The sequence below is a fragment of the Anabrus simplex genome, chromosome 11, assembly GCF_040414725.1.
Source record: "Anabrus simplex isolate iqAnaSimp1 chromosome 11, ASM4041472v1, whole genome shotgun sequence".
Taxonomy (NCBI): Eukaryota; Metazoa; Arthropoda; class Insecta; order Orthoptera; family Tettigoniidae; genus Anabrus; species Anabrus simplex.
Window position 1 is genome coordinate 51,727,254 of NC_090275.1, and position 14,006 is coordinate 51,741,259.

General features: G+C 41.4%; 1 long non-coding RNA gene across 1 annotated transcript in view; it reads left to right on the plus strand.

Annotated features, from left to right (window-relative positions):
* LOC136883387 (uncharacterized) overlaps positions 1–14,006 on the plus strand; it is a 407,793-nt gene that overhangs the window by 242,769 nt on the left and 151,018 nt on the right. The window lies entirely within an intron of this gene.

A 14,006-nucleotide genomic window follows, 5' to 3' on the forward strand; every position in this document is an offset into this window, starting at 1 on the left:
GTTTCTCGAGAATGAAATTCCTTTGTTATTATAACTTAAAGATACAAATTTCATAATGTTCCGTATTGAAATGTATTACAATTAAATTTAATTATAACTTAAATCAAGAGGGCTGCCTCTTTAATCTTAATAGCTTCCCTCTCGGCCAGCTGGATCGATTCCCGGCTCTGGAATAAATGTGAGAGATTGGAACGAGAAGCCCTCATACTGATATAACGCAAATGAGAAAAGTACAGTTTTAAATTCCACCCCATTTCATGGCTTTCTTGATTTGCTCTTGTCAATTTCAGACGTGGGTTGGGTACTTCATCCATAAAAGACCAAAGTTTATATTCTATATTGTATTTAAATTTTAGTAAAAGCACGTAAATAAGACTGAAACTATCAAACACGAGCTCGATTTGAGGGTAACGATATGCATTGTACTTAACAGAGACGTATTCCTATCAGTCGAAGACAAGAACTGAATTTAACACAGTTGGAAGTCCACAAACTGGAGTAGGATTTTTTTGTAAAAACAGGTACTTGTAGATTAATTGCCCATGAACAAGTCACCAATACCGGGCTATTCTTTTTTCTAATATACGAACCAGTTTGGCACCACAACTTATACCAGAAGTAGTTCCGTTTATATGATGCAGTAATGGATTCAGAAATTAAAATCTCCAAGGGGGAAGTTACACTCTTATGGGTAAAAATATCTACTTTTTGTCAATTTGTTTATTTATACACTTTCACCGATCGAGTTGGATGTGCGGTTAGTGTCACACAGCTATCAGCTTGCATTCGGGAGATAGTGGGCTCGTATCCCACCGTCGGCAGCTCTCAAGCTGTTTTTCCGTGATTTCCTATTTTCACACCAGGCAAATGCTGGAGCTGTACCTTAATTAAAGCCATAGCCGCTACCTTCCCCTTCCGTCCGTCGCCGAAAATCTTTGACGTGTTAGTGCGACGTTAAACAAGTAGCCTGATCTGGTGAAAATACTTTTCAGATATATTATGTAAGTGCCCATGCATATCACTACTCTGTCATACGTGTACTGCTCATTTTCTGTGACTTCCATTTTTTTGTCCATGGTTTTCATCATAATTCCAAAACTATTGAAATATTTGTATGCAATTTTGCATAGCGGTGTAATTTATTGATATGGGCATCATGCTGTAGGTTCTTTTCCTTGACAGGAGTAGTTTCATTAAAATACTCGTATAATTAATGGTGCAAAAATTAGAAAATTTCATATGAAAGGTAACAACTGAAAAGAAACAAATCTTTTCTGGGGGGGGGGGGGGGCATCATAGAAATGCTACGGTATGTAGTTGATATCCTAAATTATTTCCACAAATAATCGTGTGATATATTCAGAGAATTGTATTTATTGGGCGAACTCAATTTAATTGCAAAAGAAATAGAATGCAAATTTTATTTAAAAAATTGCAGATAACGTCGGGTTTTTTTTTTTGGCTAGGGGCTTTACGTCGCACCGACACAGATATGTCTTATGGCGACGATGGGATAGGAAAAGCCTAGGAGTTGGAAGGAAGCGGCCGTGGCCTTAATTAAGGTACAGCCCCAGCATTTGCCTGGTGTGAAAATGGGAAACCACGGAAAACCATTTTCAGGGATGCCGATAGTGGGATTCGAACCTACTATCTCCCGGATGCAAGCTCACTAATGTCGGATAACCTACTTACGAGGCTAACTGGAACTGGAACTTATGCTAACACACTAACGGATTTAGCCTTAGTGTACCCTCCAACTGAGTATTGCTGAACATACACGTATGGTAAAACGTCCAACTTCACCAAACAATGCGAATTATGTCTGGTGCTCTCTTATCAACTTCACTTCAGTGACTACCAGCTGTGAACAGTATATCCACCTTACATTGGAAGGCAAAAGCCCTTGCCCGTATATGGTCCTCGCTATGCAACAACGCGTCTCTCCCTATTCAGGAGCAGACGGAACAGCTTCCCTCAAGATTAAAGTTTTGCAGACGTTTTTGAGAAACAACCGGGGAACTAACATCCAGCGGCTTCGATGTCAACAACAATGTCTGGAGAGGAGAGTGGTAAAGGTGGGCTGACTCATTGATCATCAGACACAGCATGGAGGAATGCCCACTGCGTTTGTTTCCTGGCTCTCTACAAGACCTCCGTGAAGTCAGTCACTTCCGAGGCAGTCTCTTGCGTGGAAGCATTACACATCCAATAGTAAACTGCATAGGATTTTGTTATGCTGTATACGTAGTATTGTCGTTTTGTTCGTGGACTGGCCGTCGAATGTCGCTGTGGTGCACTACAGCGGAGAATTTGCACCACAGGATGTTGCTGTGATAGTTGCGTGCATACAGGATAAGAAGAACTACGGTCTCTGTTATGAAGGCTAGTTGAATGTCAGAGGCGGAACTTGAGAATGTCATAGTTTGAGTAAAGGGCAAATTTTAAGTTCTGCCAAAAATCAGGCGAATCCGCTAGCGAAACGTTTGAGATGATCAAGTCGAAATCGCCCGGATCACCACGACGGGAAAAAGACGCGAAATGGTAAGTCAAATGGCTATGTGATCCTTGAACTGTTAGCGCCAGTCCACGAACATATTGACTGTAGTATGTACATAGGTGTGCACTGTGTTGCCTATACTGTGAGCCCCAGCCCAAGAAGTTATTGTACGCCGTATTGCCTACTTTGTAGGCGCTAGTCCATGAACTTATTTACTGTAGTAGTATATCTGCATATACACTGATGAGCAATTGAGTTAGAGATACGTGGCTAGTTGCGTGAAACGCCCTCTTTTCACTTCGATGACGATGGCAGTGCCGCGTGACAGGGACTCTACAAGATACCGAAAGCATGGGAAGTCATATTGTTCCATGACCATTGCACAGCCTCCCGTAATGCGCAGACATTATTCAGCGTCAACGGCGCTCACATCTCTCTCAACAGCATCCTAGATGTGTTCAATAGGATTGAGGTCGGGTGACACATCTCTCTCAACAGCATCCTAGATGTGTTCAATCGGATTGAGGTCGGGTGACACATCTCTCTCAACAGCATCCTAGATGTGTTCAATAGGATTGAGGTCGGGTGACTATAGCGACAAGGCAAGCAGTCTCATGCCCGTGGAGTGATAATCGAACCATTCAACTACAATTGGGGAGTGACTGAACGGTGTCTTGTCTTACTGTACACACAGGTCTTCTGCAATGTGGTGAAGGTGAACAAATGAGTGAACATGATCTGACAGGAGGTTCCTGTTCCGTTCGTCGGAGAGGCACGTTGTCAGAAGTATCAGGAGTCCTGTTTTGCATCCCACGTGAACAGTCCCCGTACGATGATGCAACCACCTCCGGCCTTAACTGTACTCTGCCGACTAGATAATCCATTGGCTCGAGGTTTGGAGATGCATATCGGCGTGAACAACCTGGTACCACGACTCACGAGTTCAGGTGATCTTTCTCTATGCTTCGAGAGTTCAGTGTGGGGGCTTCTTTGTCAATGCCATTTTTGTGCCTTATGACGTGCGGTGAGCAGCGGTACCCATTGAGACGGTGGCTTCTGTACTTCATTGCCAAGAGGTGGTCCTGTATATGTCTGCTCTTACTATCCAGGTCAGTCGACGGTGACACGCATAATCAAGATATATTCTGTGGCAGTTGACTCAAGCTATGGTATTTTTTCTCGAATCTACGTAGTCATGGCATACTTTGGACATGGTGGCCCATGGAAAGACCATAGCCTGCATGGCATCGGAGATGAAATAGCCCATACTTACGCCACCGACAATCTGTCCGCGATCTTGTGTCTTATCCATCCTGTCATGTACATGCCGAACTGTTACATTCGCCGGGCTGACCACAGCGTCATTTTGCCAAAACGGCAGCGATATATAATTCAGTTGCTGATCAGTGTATTATTATTATTATTATTATTATTATTATTATTATTATTATTATTATTATTATTATTATTATTATTATTATTATACCGCTTTTTCCACACGCGTGGGGTCGCTACTGTGTAGCGCATGTAGATTTAGCCCTGTTTTACGACCGGATGCCCTTCCTGACGCCAATCCTACATGAAGGAACGAAATCACTATTGCGTGTTTCTGTGGTGGCAGTGGTGGTAGTGTAGTATGTTGTCTCAATATGAAGAGGAAAGTGTTAGGACACACACTGACGCCCATTCCCCGAGCCAGAAGAACTAATCAGACGCGATTAATATCCCCGACCCGACCGGGAACCTAACCCAGGGCCCTCCGAACCGAAGGCCTCAACGCTGACCATTCAGCCATGGAGTCGAACGCTCATCAGTGTATTATTCTACGTAAATAATATTCGAAGCGCCATATGCTAAAAAGGAAAGAGAGTACGATAACTTCCCTCTCAATTTTTTTTTTTTTTTGGCTAGTTGCTTTACGTCGCACCGACACAGATAGGTCTTATGGCGACGATGGGACAGGAAAGGGTTAGGAGTGGGAAGGAAGCGGCCGTGGCCTTAATTAAGGTACAGCCCCAGCATTTGCCTGGTGTGAAAATGGGAAACCACGGAAAACCATTTTCAGGGCTGCCGACAGTGGGGTTCGAATCTACTATCTCCCGAATACTGGATACTGGCCTCACTTAAGCGACTGCAGCTATCGAGCTCGGTCCTGTCAATTCTGACTTTAATCAAATAGCATGGACCAGTACAGACATCACTGCTGCACAGTTTACCCTACTGTGTGACCTCCATTTATGAAGAATTCCAACTCTGAAGTTAGTTGTACCTGGCTTCACTTTTTCACTTTCGTACTCAGTCTTCAATTGCTATAGTAGGTCTTTAAGGAGACGGTGAAGCCCCGAAATTTCAACCTGAAGAGGGTTCCTTTATCCAGTCAGGAAATTTACCGACACGGATTTTTAACCTGTAAGTACCCATAAATGCCACCCCACCGCTCCGGTATTCGAACCCGTAATCGTCTCTGACTCGTTTTCTTACTTCGAAACTAGTACGGTATGCGGAAAAGCAAACGATATTAAAAGTATTGCTCATCTAATGTCTACGTTTTCCTAGCAACGAAGTATTTATTTATTGCATAATAGTTTGACATATTGTGAATTCACGGTTGCATTTATTTCTGCAATGTCTGTTCTCAAAACAGAGGAGAAGGTGTTTATCGCGGACTATTATTTCCAGTCATACGGAGTGGGGCGTCAGAATGGGCCGAGTTTGCTTCATGTTAAAGAACAGTACGAGAGGCTATTTAATACGGAGGCACTAAATAACAGAACAATGCTAGCTGCCGTTCCGTCATACGCGATCAAATCTAGGTCAACGAAAGGGGACAACACAGCGCCCAAGACCCGTCACCACAAACGAGAATAATGGGCGACTTCTTCAGCAGGTGTAACAGTCCCCACCATGGGGACACTTCAGAGATCGCCTGATTTATTGTGGAACTCTCTCGCCGTGGTCTTCCTACTCCCAGATCTGACGACCTCAAGCGCCTACCTATATCGTATATGCAAAACAAAAGCAAAGCCATCTTTGTACAGGCCATGAAGGCCCTTGGAGGGGTGGAATGTAGAGGCTTCCACTACCTGTAACCTTGGCACTTGGTAGGGTGGAGTAGTCAGCTCTACGCCCGGTCGCCTTTGCCCCCATGAATTAACCTGGAACTCATTTTTGGTGTAGGATAAGTACACCTTGGGACCATATGCATCTTCGGAAGTGGAAGTGTAGTTTCTTAAAATTTTCGACTCCTGACGTGGAATCGAACCCACGTCCTTCCGACCTTTACTGCCTCGGCCAGGCAGCCCCTCATACTGTGTATGGGGCACGTTGAAAGAATCGTTATTCAAGATAGATGACCCACCTACAAATTTTCTCGAATTACGCGAGAATGTACCGCCATGTTTGTGTCCTGAACAGTAACCTTTGTTCATCAACATGTTCAGGAACTATTATGAGCAATGTGTGGCTCGTGATGGTACACATTTGAACACATACCGTACCAGCGCAATAAATAACATTTCATTGTCGTTTATTTTTTGGCACCACGGTAGAATCTCGCTTGCCGCTGACATATCGTTTGTGTCCTACCTTCCTTAGCCAGCTAACACATCTCTACCTCTTGAACTGGTGCATTTTAGTACATGCTGTAGAATGAGCAAAATAGATCTGAGGAACGAAAGGACCACTTAAAAATAATAGCTTTCACATGAAAAATCGTACACAAAAATGATACTGATTTTCTGTAGTTAATCGTTCAATCTCAGCGTGTTCCTCCAGTGGCGTGTCACTTTAATGCAATTTACGTTGATTTAAATTTAAATGAAGTTTAAAAAATCTTCTTTCCTTGCGTGTTTAAGAGAAGGTGACATTTTGTCCCTTAAAATGTCCCTTTACGTCATTGTTTACCCTAATATTTTATAGAGTAATAATACTTGCTGCACTCTAGCTACCGTTATGACATTCTAAATTGGTGCCATCTAGCAGTGGAAGTAGAACTCTACTGGACGATTTCCAATCGAAGGCTGCGTATTAGTAAGCAGCGCCAGGGTTCTTTAACAAGTGAACAATTAAGATATGAAATTCCAAGTCTTTTGCTCGCTATTCAAAAATCAGCTACCTCAAGTGGGAGCGTATGTTGGACCCTCAACCTGTGATCCACATTTATTCATAGAAGATAGTTCCTTCGGTCCATGACGAAAATATGCAAAGCAACCTCTCCTCTCTAAGATTCTTCTCGATTACGGAAGAATTAGTCGAATGGTATTTAAAGGTGCTCAGACCATCCTCGAGTTGGTAGATTTACCGGCACGCTCCTCGGTGTCTCCTAAAACGGTAAAAAGTAATTAGATGTGGAATGAAAGAACATTATTCCAGATACAACTCCTTCGTAAATTTCAGTGCGGCATTGTTCATTTATAGTGCTCAAGAAATACCGTACATTGGTTGATTTACGAACTTAAACATTATATACTAGCTGTCACTCGCGGCTTCGCTCGCATGGATTTCGTAATTTGATAAAAAGAATCGTTCGTTGGTACTGCACTAAGACATTATATGAAAATTCCTAAAGTATAAAAACTGCCGAATAATTGAGTTTCAGAGCTAACTCTAGAACTCTGGAACATGGGACATAGAACTGTAAATGTGAGAAAAAATACGTGCTTTTTTATTTTTTATTGAGGTTCGAAATACCAATCTTGACGTCTATAACATACTCATTTCTTGAGATATCATTATCACAATTAAAGCATTAAACCCCTTTTCAAGTCATTGTCACCCACTTAAGTGGATTTTCCGAAAAAAAATACATGTTTCTTTATTTTTAAAGAAGAATGCAATTACGAATTTTCACGTCAGGTACATGTTGCGTTTTTAAAATATACCCATTTTAAAAATTTACCCCCTCACCTTTTATAACTAAATTTTTGATATGACTGTATGGTTTAGAACATAATATTTAATATAATATTCAATCAGGAAGATCATTGATATTTATTTTCATTGTAGAAAATATATCTCCACATGCGTATTCACAAATAATAGAATAAAACTTATATATCACTCGAGGGTCATTTTTGATCCCTCCGTCTTTCTAGGTGCTGCGACTCATTCCGTCTTTCTAGTGTTAAGCACATCTGGAAGTAGTGCAAGGAAAAGAGACTAAGTTTGAGAGAAGTTAGTGGATTGTGTAAACGTGGTCCATAGATGCCCGTAACGAATAATAATAATAGTTAGTATACATTTAAGAAAACGCGATAAGTAAATCACGGAAAATCCTAAATACCTTCATTCCTTCATTCATACTAACATTCACACAAGCTGACTATACATATTTAACAGGAAATCTCGACTACAATGCTTAAAAGAGGCTAAAGAAGTGCAATTCCTCACACTAGTGGAAAGGAAGTCCATAGGCTCGCACCAGACAGTTGAAAGGAACGGTTTTCGGACATTCTTTATAATGCCCAAGTATTGCAAGTGTAAACGTCGATCGTGTATATGTTCATGAGGAAACTAAACTTTGAGTATATACCGGAGTTTTGGTTCATTTAACAGTCAAAATATGAGAGTCGCAACGTAAGGATATCGTAGTTTATAGATTTTTAACCAGGATAGTATTTTGTAACTGGGGGAGACATGTGTCGGAAATGCAAGTGAAAATATAACCTGTGATCAGTAAATACAGTACGATGTATGATTTATTACATTATTTATTTTTACATGCATGCAGCTTATTGTCATTCAAAACAATCGCCTCCCATGGTTATGCACTTCTAACAACACGTGTAGAAGTCTCGCATACTTTGGGCGAAGGCAGCCTGTGGGATGCGGTTAAGTTCAGCGTTCACATTGCTTTGAATGTCGGCAATGTCCGAAAACCGTTGTCCTTTTAAGTGTTTTTTCAGGCGAGAGAAAATGAATAATCGGCAGGGGCCAGATCTGGTGAATAAGGAGATGATGAAGCTCATCATTCCCCTTACGTGCGAGGAACTGCTGCACGGTTATGGCGGTATGGGGTCGTATTGTCGTGCATCAGCCACTAGGATCAATTTGCGCTATACTGGGGATGCACACGTCTGATCCTCTTTAGATGACTATCCAAGATGTTCACTTTGGTTATCGCATTTTTGACTGGTAGGCCAAGCTATTTAGTTATTAATAAAATTACTTTTTCCGAAATTGGGCTGTAGTGGACACTTTTCTTTGGGGGATAATTTGCCTGATATCTGTTAGGCATTAGAGAGAGGCTACACCTGCATGAAGAAAAAAAAACCGCGGCATTATAAAGAATTTCTAGCTCTGTATTTTTCATTTTTACACTCTTCGTCCTTGATCCTGTTTTTAGATTCTGACTGGATCCCTTCTTGTTCTCATTATTCGTGACTCTGGTAACGTAGCCATTCCCTATACCTTGTATCCTGAACCTTGAACTCTTATCGTAGTAATGCTGTTTTGAAGTATTTTTACAGCCTCTTACTCTTAAGGGAAAGTTTGTAAACGCTGAGCTCATTACAACTGAGCGGCCTCGATTCCAGGAATCAACCAGGCCTGTTGGTTGCCCTTCTGCTAACAAAATAGCACGTTCGATCCCGACTGTGCTAGGTGTCAGTCGAAGGTGATTCAATGCGATAGCTCCGTATCGTTCTCTTCCGGAACGTTAGAAACTCGTTGCGGAAACATTCCGATATCCTAACATCCCTTAACATTGTTATTATTATTATTATTATTATTATTATTATTATTATTATTATTATTATTATTATTATTATTATTATTATTTGGTTTCGCCCAGCTATGGACCACACTATTTCAACCGTGAACTTCCTTCCTTCCTTCCTTCCTTCCTTCCTTCCTTCCTTCCGTTCTCCGGTCCACGTCTTGCCTGTCTTCATTTTAGGTTTTGTTTGAAAACACTGTAGACCTTCAAGTTTCTTCCTTAAATGGTGACGTTGCAGGATGTCATCACGTAAGATCCCCAATTCTTGTGAATCCTTCTCCACCTCGATGAACCAGACCCCTTTAGTTTTCTTAGTCAGAAAGTAGGCAAAGATTTGAGTGGACAGTTTTTCTGGTCACATTCGTTGTAAGTAGTTGCCTGTAGTTCTTTCAAATTATGTGTATCAGATTCTGAACACCTTAATATTGTTTGGTAATTTGTTTCGCGCAAGAAAGGTGCAAAATTTGAGACAGCAGTTCTATCAATTCCCCCTCCCAAAGATCTTCTATCATACGAATAGGAGCAAGTCGGAGACGGTGTAGATTGTAATGACTTGACACGCGAGGAAAGTGGGATTCAACAGACCCTTCGTTAACACGTTCCGGTTGCTGCGAAAACACGTTTGCATGATTATCTGGCCATCTGACTGCATTTCTCCGAGCAGTTCCCTGAACACAACGGATATAACCTCAATCAATCAGTCCGTCAATAAATAAATAAATAAATAAATAAATAAATAAATAAATAAATAAATAAATAAATAAATAAATCATCGAAGCTCTACATTTAGGACTGTCGCCCAGGTGGCAGATTCCTTAACAGTTGTTTACCAAGACTTTCCTTAAATGATAAATGGCTCAGACGGTTGAGGCGCTGGCCTTCTGATCCCAACTTGGCAGGTTCGATCCTGACTCAGTCCGGTGGTATTTGAAGGTGCTCGGATACGTCAGCCTCGTGTCGGTAGATTTATTGGCACGTTAAAGAACTTACGTGGAACGAAATTTTGGCACCTCGGCGTCTCCGAAAACCGTAAAAGTAGTTAGTGGAACGTAAAGCCAATAACACTATTATTATTGATTTCACGAAACTTGGAAATGTATCGAACATTTCCCTTAAAAAATTATTCCAGTCCCTAATTCCTCTTCCTTTAGAACAGTGTTAGTTTGGGCTCGGATTCATACGGTGGTGTGGTGGCGATGAATCCTGCAAAGGTAAACCACGTGCAAGACGACCGAACCTCAAGCCATAGACGAGACTGTGTGTTTGTTAGGTCATCAACCCAAAGGCTGGTTGGATCCAGAGCCACCAGATATTATGTGGTTATACGGAAAACGCAAAAAACCGACGGTGATGCCGAAATGGGGCGTACAAGGCAAATTAAGGAGTGAGATATTTTGCTGTTGCTCTCCTCACTGGGCTAGACAGTGTAGTGCAGCAGGACTGAACGAAAGATGAGGCTATCGAGGCCGAAACATATCAAACATTGAGATAAGAATTCAGTGTCAGAGCTCCATCAACTTGAGGAACGGTTATAATGGGATAGTGAGTTGACTGTGAAAATCCGACAGGACGTTATTTGTATTCTCCATAGAACTCGTTCTCTGGAGAACCTCGTGTAATTCAGAAACCAATATAATTTTTTCCACAATTATTACTCTTCAAGTGCATTTTCTTTGTTACGTTATTACATTGGCTCTCACATTGTGTGGAATTTACTAAGGTAACATTAGTTACTTAATAAAAATTCATGATATAACCAAGAAATTTAAAAAGTAGTAATGTATTATTAGCAGGTGGGGCCGCCTGGGCGAAGTGATATATTATGTGACAAAACATACAGTGGTCGTGTGTTGTGATGATTTCATTTTATACTGTACATTTATTGGAAAGTCTTTGTTTAAAGTTGAAAGGTACCATATAAATAGGAAATTAACTGAAAACCAATAATTGTGAAATAAAATAAACGTAATAAAGAGCAAACATTATAATATTTAAATGCAAAGCCGTCGTAAGATATAGGCCTACGCGTTGCGTTTCGTAACAGGTACGACACTACTTTTTCAGTAATCATGAATATCTGTAAAACAGATGGTTATTGGTGTACTAAACTTTAGTTCGCGTATAAGTTCAGAAACCAAGATTCCGACTATTGGAAAGCTTTCGATTGCGTATCTCGTGCAAAACTTGCTGAGAAACTTGCTGTATTCGGGGAAATTATATTTTCATATCTCCAAAGCGCAAATAAATCGGTGATACACAGAGCGTGGTCCCTCATGGTTAGTCTATTTTCGTATTACTTCCACTTATTTGTGCCAAATTTCTCCTTTTTATCTTTTCCATTTAATGTTCCTTGGTCATTTCCTCCTTTTTCCTTCCGGTCCCGACAGTATTAGGTTTGTAAGCCTTTGGGAGTCATTCATTTTCATGCTGTTCGGGCCCCTTTCCTTCCATTTGCTGACACTTTTGAAGTATCCATCCTGTCCCACTTTCTCGTGGGATTTGCTAAGCCAGCAGCAAAAACAGAAACTGTTTCCGTACAGACCCTGAAGACCCTTAGAAGAGTGTAAGGTAAAGGCTTCCAGTATCCGTAACCTCAGCACTTAGTAGGATAGAGAGATTAGCCCTATGCCTAGTACTCATTTTGGCGTCAACTGAATGGACCTCAGGGCCATGTTCCTTGTTAATCTTTTTGGACCGAGCTCGATAGCTGCAGTCGCTTAAGTGCGGCCAGCATCCAGTATTCGGGAGATAGTAGGTTCGAATCCCACTGTCGGCAGCCCTGAAAATGGTTTTCCGTGGTTTCCCACTTTCACACCAGGCAATTGCTGGGGTTGTATTTTAATTAAGGCCACGGCCGCTTCCTTCCCACTCCTAGCCCTTTCCTGTCCTATCGTCGCCATAAGACCTATCTATGTCGGTGCGACGTAAAGCAACTAGCAAAAAAAAAAAAAAAAAACTTTTTGGACTTGCTGATGGAGAATCTATGCGAAGTGTCAACATTAAACAGGTCTGCTCAGTTTGGGTTTAGAAATGGACTGGGAAATCGCAAGGCTCATTTCTCTTTGAACATTTTGATTCAGAGATGCCTGGATGTAAATGTTGACGTGTACGCATGCTTGATCGACTATAGAAAAACTTTCGATCGCGCATCCCATGCAAAACTTGCTGAGATTTAAAAAAATACCGGGTTTAATGCTGGTGATCTTCACTCTCGACTCTACTGAAACCAAATAGCAGAGGTTAAAATAGAGGGAGCCATATCGGAGGACATAGCCATACGGAGAGACGTGCGACAGGCCTGTGTCCTGTCCCCTCTGCTTTCTAATATTTACTCTGAGGCTTTGTTCAGAGAAGCTTGTCGAGGATATTAACGTAGGCATCAGGATCAATGGCGATGCCATTAAGAACATCCACTTTGCTGGTGGTACGGTTGTGTTAGATAGTAGTCTTACTGATATTCAAATTAGGCTGTTATTAATAACATTGTAACGATCAGTGCAGAATTTGGTGTGTTTCTGAATATTGGCAAGACCAAAGTGATTATGTTTTCGAGAAACCAAAGCAAGCCTCCCTTCACATCAACAACACAATAGCAAGTGCCATCCTTGAAATACCTTTGAACTACAGTGAATGAGCATTGCTATCCCAAGAATGAAACCAAACATTTGTTCAACAGTATGAGGGCTCTATTCACCACTCGTGATCTCACTCTTCAGCTCCGAGTTCGGATGTTCCTGTCTTATAATTTCCCTGTTCTTCTGTATGGTTTCGAAGGCTAGACGCTCAATCCTTTGGTGGCGGGGCGGATTGAAGCTTTCGAAATGCACTTGTATAGAAGAATGCTTCAAGTATCCTGCATATAAACGATGCCAGTGAGAAAGTCTTCAGCTTGTTAAATAAGAAAAAAGAGCTTCTAACAACCATCAAGGAGCGAAAGCTCAGCTACATTTGGCACTCCATGAGAAGTGAATGATATGAACTTCTCCAACTCACTATCGAGGGGAAGATTGAAGGACGACTGTTTCCAGATAGACGGGGAAATTTCTGGCTTAAAGATTTACGCCGTATGAACGAACTTCTGTTGAAATCTTTCGAGCCGCTGTTTCGCGGGCAATCGATTGGATCGTCAACCTTCGTAGGGAGGCGGCGTCCTAAGAAGAAGATGGAGAATCAGAACATCGTTCTTCTGGGTGGACCGAACACATCATTATTTCCTCATTTGGGCAACCCCTGTTAGTTAAAGGTGGGTGGGTTTGAGGGGGATTGCCAGGTTGTATTTTCTCCTAAAACAATGATCACTATTATCACACCATAAATTGAATATTTTATTATACTTCCCTCGTTCATTTTTTGCACTTAAAAAGATCTGAATTATCTGTACTGAGAGCACTGATAACAGACAACCTAATAATTTTAATATCCACTCCATTTCGTGGGCTCCTTGTATGTTTAAACTCCTTCCACAGCGTATAAACTAAACAGTACAGGCGGCAGACTGCATCCTTGTGGCATTCCCTTGGGTATGTTAAAACAAACTGTTTGTAAACGTTTAGCTCTTAACTTCAGTTCTACTTATGTTGATGGGATTTTCTAAGTGAACGGACAGGGTAAGTCACGAACTGGCCACTACTTGTCTAGATGATTTCAAATAACTGGACATGATATTTTACTGCGGAACCTCCCAATCTTGACTTTACATATCCACTAGGATAGCTGTCACCATCCTGTGAACTCATTTGTGTCCACTCCAATCGTTCACTCACAGCGATACAGTTGTAAAAGCTCGAACAGCTC